This window comes from Eriocheir sinensis, chromosome 35 (assembly GCF_024679095.1).
Source record: "Eriocheir sinensis breed Jianghai 21 chromosome 35, ASM2467909v1, whole genome shotgun sequence".
Lineage (NCBI taxonomy): Eukaryota > Metazoa > Arthropoda > Malacostraca > Decapoda > Varunidae > Eriocheir > Eriocheir sinensis.
The window spans coordinates 7,532,887-7,539,345 of record NC_066543.1 but is presented as its reverse complement, the minus strand read 5'-3'; positions in this window follow the sequence as shown (position 1 = coordinate 7,539,345).

Sequence of the window (6,459 nt, the reverse complement as noted above, 5' to 3'; positions counted from 1 at the left end):
GTCAGGTGAAGACTAATTTGAAGACGATTTCACCCAAGTGGGAACTATTCCAATCTCATCACCATCATCATCATCACCAGCAATTATCAGTTCAGTGGAAGATGAAGACATTTCTCAACATGCTATACACCGCTTTCTCTCTCTCTCTCTCTCTCTCTCTCTCTCTCTCTCTGTTAGTGTATTCATCTCTCTGTCTGTTGTTAGTTTATTCCATCCTGCTCCGACAAAAGTTCGAATTCCGTCCCTCAACAACTTAAATTTTGCATCTCTAAACTTTGTCTGTCCATCTCTCTCTTGTCTGATGTGATTTTACTCCATCCAGTTCCGGCATAGGTTCTAATTTCACTTTCCCACCTGGTTCTGTGTCTGTCCTAACTTCACCTACAATTCCTGGTTTGCAACTCTTACTTTGGCCGTCCATTTCTCTCACTGTCTGATACTGGTGCACTCCATCTTGCTGCGACAAAGCTTCTAATTTCATCTCTCCATCTAGTTCTCTGTCTGCCTTGACTCTCCTACAATTCCGCCTCCTTGCAGCCTCCTCCACGGCGCTGGTGATACACTACACAAGAGGCAGAGGCCGTATTTCTCCGCTAATGAGTAAGGAACGTTAGGGTGAATGCCACGCTTAACACAGTGGCCTTAGGTTGTTGGGGTTATACGGAGGAGGAGGCAGCTGGAGCGGTGGAGGCAATAATTCCCGCGACGCAAGAACAGGCGTGGAATGCGTCCCGTCGCCCGCCCCGCCGCCCCGCCAAATTGTGGACCGCAAGTCGAGCATGTGAATAGGTAAGTTATGCCGCCTCGCCGCCGCCGTGAATAACATAATGAGGCTGAGTCCAACTTTCGCCAGTATTATTAGTTAGCGGGGACAGGTTACGAGGACATTTTTTACGTGCCCGGCGACCCTGACCTCAAAGCAATCAACCCGCCGCGACACTTAGCTACGCTTGTGCAAGCACTTTTTTTAAGTTCGATGGGTACGCGCGCCAACACACGCACGCAAACACACACAAAGAAAACAAACATACAAACAAAAACAAACACTGTACACTTGATAACCCACGCCCCCGCCCCGGCAAACCTCTGGTAGCCTCCTCGCGCCTCCTGCCTCCACCCCTTGCCCCCTCCGCCCCCTCCCGTTGCCGCACGATAATCGTTATACATATGCATAAGGCAGTTTACACCGAGGCTCATTGACAGTCTGCCGCCTCGCCTTGTAGCCCGCCGCATCAAGCACCTCACGACGTGCCGGCGTAGCTTTGAAATGAGCAGCTGCTGCACGGCCCGACGCCTGCAGCAGCGCCAAGCAAGCCTCCTGCTGCCCTGAGCACCGACAGCATCGTATCCTTGAGCCAGCCTCCGCTGCATGGTTGTCTTCACACACGCCCCCCTTCCCGCCCTGCCCCACACCGGCCCCTGCCAGGCGCTGCGTGTTCTCGCCACACTTGAGGGCAGCGCCGGCGCAACACTCACCAAAAATGTATTCGTATTTATGTACTTTTTTTCCGTCGAATGGTAAATGAGGCCCAGGAGGAAAAATTTCAATGATTAATCACCGGGAACCAAGGCGATGGAGGGACTTAGATGCACCTCCCGCCGAGAGGAAACTCGTGTTGGTGAGGCAAAAACCTTCACCAGAAGATCCCAGGCAGCCATCCACACCTGCGGCCCGAACGCCCGAACGCCGCCCTGTTGCCGCAGGCCGCCGGCAGGAGGTAGCAGGCTGGTGTTAGAGAAGGCCACGGCTCACCGCCTAGCCACGCCATTATGGTGCACCAGTGACCACCTGAACACCTCCCTACCACACCAACCATTCTAATGCATCAGGGACAACTTGCACACCCACACCAACCACCTGAACACCTCCCTACCACACCAACCACCTGAACACCTCCCTACCACACCAACCATTCTAGTGCATCAGGGACAACTTGCACACCCACACCAACCACCTGAGCATCGTCCCCCACACCAACCATTCAACGGCAGGGCACCATTCACTACCTGAACACCGTTGCCCACCCCAGCCATGCTAATGTATCACTGACCACTCCAGTACCTCCCCCTCCAAGCCTCCCACGCACACCGGCCATTCCAGTGTGTCGCTGACCACTGGCACAGCCTCCCAGTCACGAGTAGCGGCGGCCACCACCAGTCTTAAAGGTAGCCACACACCATGCCGGCACGCCACCGCCCCGCCGCCGCCAGACACCTGATACACCTACACCGCTAACCTACATACATACATACATTCAAAGAAACATACATACACACACACACATATACATGCCACCTAATATCCAAGGGAGCATCACACTCACATCAGCTTTAGTAAACACACACTGACCGACCCCCGCCCATCCCTTTAAAATATATTTGTATCACCACCATCACCGCCGCCCACTCACTACTCCCCGCTCGGCCAATTTCAACCATTTTTAGAGTGGTCTTTCAGTGTGTTTGTGCGCGTAATCTTTTCCTCGCTGCCGTCCATTAGTGAACAGGCCGCCCGCGTAGTGGCAGTAGTGTTATACATGACGTACACGGCGCTGAATGATACCTGAGCTTTGTGTGACGTGAAATGGACACACACACACACACACACACACACACACACACACACACACACACACACACACAGACGACCCCCAGCCACGACATCCGACAAATGGGGGTGATGTTGGGGGCAGAAACAGCAAATTAGTGTCGGGGAACATAATCCCTCCATCCCTCACTGGCCTGGGTGGAGGTGTTTTGTTGTGGAGGTGGAGATAGAGGGAGTGGGACGAGTTGAGTAGTAGTAGACTGGACGTGGATGAGCAGCGAGACACAACACTCGTACACTCGTCACCAACACTCACCTGAAACAAGAAGAAAAAAAAAGACATGTTAGTTCCTTCCCCTTACTCTCATACGGCAAGGAAGACACAGACAAAACGTGTGGCAATAATGTTGGTAAGACTGATGCTGCAATAAAGGGAACAGAGGACGATGCTCGCTGGAGATATATCGTTAGCCTCCTCTTTTTTACGGTACGATGGATAGAACGGGAAACCGAACGAATCTATATGAAGAGATGGCCATAAAGACGCTGTAGTAGTAGTAGCAGTAGCAGTAATAGCAGTAGCAGTAGCAGTAGTAGTAGTAGTAGTAGTAGTAGTAGTAGTAGTAGTAGTAGTAGTAGTACTCACAATGCAACTCTAATGGATGGAGGCCCGTTATGGTAGTAGTAGTAAAAAAAAAAGTAGTAATAGTAGTAGTAGTAGTAGTAGTAGTAGTAGTAGTAGTAGTAGTAGTAGTAGCAGAAGTAATGGCAAAAAAATAACGAATGGCAAATATTTAGCTTCGTAAGTATAGTATGATTTCTCTCTCTCTCTCTCTCTCTCTCTCATCCGGCCAATGCTTCCTTCATTAATCAATTCCGGATCTGCAAATATTAGCGCGATGCAAAGTGTAATATTTGCCCAAAACATCACATCCGAGGCTGATTGAATCTCCGCCGAAGACGAGACGCGCCCATCAGCAGGAGTCGCTCGCGTCCGTCCACTTCACCAAACGGGCCCGGAGATAATGGAACAGGGAAGGTATTGTAGGAGGAAAAAATAATGTAACAGGAAAATAATGTAACAGGAAAATAATGTAACCGGAAAATAATGCGACAGGAAAATAATGTGACTGGAAAAATAATGTAACAGGAAAATAATGTAACCGGAAAATAATGTAACAGGAAAATAATGTAACCGGAAAATAATGTAACAGGAAAATAATGTAACCGGAAAATAATGTAACAGGAAAATAATGTAACCGGAAAATAATGTAACAGGAAAATAATGTAACCGGAAAATAATGTAACCGGAAAATAATGTAACAGGAAAATAATGTAACAGGAAAATAATAAAACAGGGAAAGGACTTCAACTCGCCTGTCTCCCAAAACTAATATAACTGGAAGAGGCACTAACTGAAACGCATCTGTTAATTGTTTTTTTTTCTTTTCCATTTATTTTTGGGTGCCCCCCCCCCCCCCCCCCCAAGAAAAGACAGACCGATAGAGATAGAGATAGATAGAGAGAGAGAGAGAGAGAGAGAGAGAGAGAGAGAGAGAGAGAGAGAGAGAGAGAGAGAGAGAGAGAGAGAGAGAGAGAGAGAGAGAGAGAGAGATGGGCAGACAGACATAAACAGGAAAACAGGTAGATAGGTAGATGGACAGGTAGACAGACAGATAGAGATAGATGAATATAGATAGACAATTAGATAGATAGATGGATAGATGGATATGCATGTAGATAAGCAGATGGTTATAAACAGATATAGATTAAATTGATGGATATATAGATACAGATAGATAGATAGATTGATAGATATAGATAGATAAATATGACTGGAAAATCGATTTTAAAAAAATGTGTCTGGTGTGTTTATCCTCTTTATGAAATGTGTTCCCCCCCAAAATACACAACTGAAAGGGAAATTAATTCGAACGCGTCTGGCACTGTATTTTTTTTATCTCGTCATTTGCAAAAACAACAACAGCAATAACAATCCACAACAACAACAACAACAACAACAACAACAACAATCCACAACAACAACAACAACAATAATCCACAACAACAACTTCAACAACACCAACACTAACGCCACCACCACCACCACCAACACAACAAAACAACATCATCATAAACAATCAACAACAAGACTCGCCTCGGAACCTTCGGGAGCTTGTTCAAGTCACTCACTCACTCACTTCGATTTAATGAGAGAGAGAGAGAGAGAGAGAGAGAGAGAGAGAGAGAGAGAGAGAGAGAGAGAGAGAGAGAGAGAGAGAGAGAGAGAGAGAGAGAAAAGCTGCCAAGTAATTACAGCGCGATTAAATTACCTTCCGCCTCGAGAGAATTACGAGAGGCGATGTCAGGAGGCAAGAGAATAACCTTCCCTCGCAAGAAAAATAATCTGACATCCGGGGACGGCCAAGGACTCAGGTGCGAGGACTTGTAATTACTGACAGTGTTACGACGCGGATGTTATTCTTTTCCTCTACTTCTCTTCTCTCCTCCGTCCGTCACAATTTTAAAAAGGGTCAGAGTTGTGTTAGTTGTGTGTGCCTCATTTAGAACTGTCAGCGAATCGTCGTTGAAATTCTTGCTGAGTTTACATTATTCGTTCATTGAAAAATTTAATGAGGCGTGCAATTCTTGTTCAGATTTTACTCGCTCATTGAGAAATTAAATCAGAAATGTACAATTCAGAGACGTACTTGAAATTATTATTGTTTAGGTCGTTCATTGAGATTTTTAATGAGGCGTATAATTCGTGTTTAGGTTACCCGTTCGCTGAGAAATAGATCAGAAATTAAATAAAAAATATATAATTTAGGGCCGTCCTTGAAATTTTGTTTACATTATTCGTTTATCGAAAAATTAATCATATCAGTAATTCTTGTTTAGACTACTCGCTCAATGAAAATTTGTCAGAAATGTACAAACAGGGACATGCTTGAAATTGTTGCTTAGGTTACTCGTTCATTCAAAAAATAAATCAGAAATATACGATCTAGGGACGTCATGGAAATTATAGTTTAGGTTCGTTTGCTGGAACATTAAATAAGAGTCGTATAATCTAGGGACATGGATCCAAGGTTCGGGTCACGCCCTTGACAGCACCGCGATAAACTCCTCACTGGCTGGTCGCTTCCTAACAAACAGGCAACTATATGCTAGGCGACGGGAGGCACAGCACGCTCACTACTGCCAAGAGGTTTTGTAGCAGCTAGTCACCCCTACAAATCGTCGTGTGCTCTTCCCGGTGACTCAATAGAAAATGGTGCTACAGCTTCCCTATGGGCCAAGATTATGATGCTTATAGCAAAAGGAGGCCACCCTAACGTTAAAGACCATAATGTAGTAACAAGAAAATAATGTAACGGGAAAATAATGTGAATGGTAAATAAAGTAACAGGAAAAGAAGAGAGTAACAAGAAAAGTGTAACTGAACTAAAATTCCAATATTCTAACTGGAAATTTTGCCCGATATCTCCATGTAAATTATTTTCTTTATATCTAAGAAAACACGATTGATTTTCTAATAACCACAAAATTATACTCACTACATATCATTAGGGACTTTGAATAAATACTAAAAATTGACACGAAAAGACAACAAAAACAACTTGCCTCAAAACACATTTACCAAGTTTACATAAGAAGTATAAATTGCTTTTAAAAAACACCGCTAACTTGATTCGCGTTCAGTTCATAACACCATTAACTCTGACGTTGGATAATTTCACCTCCATTTTCAAGAGGCAATTGGCAAACTCCCACGGCGAGATTCATGTTAAGGCAAGTGACTTCAATATCAGCCGCACGTAACTTGCATAAACGGCTATGCAGATTAACTGCCAAAACCCCTGTAACCAGTTTTGTGCCAGAGCCGCCCAGCTCCCTCTCTCCCTTCC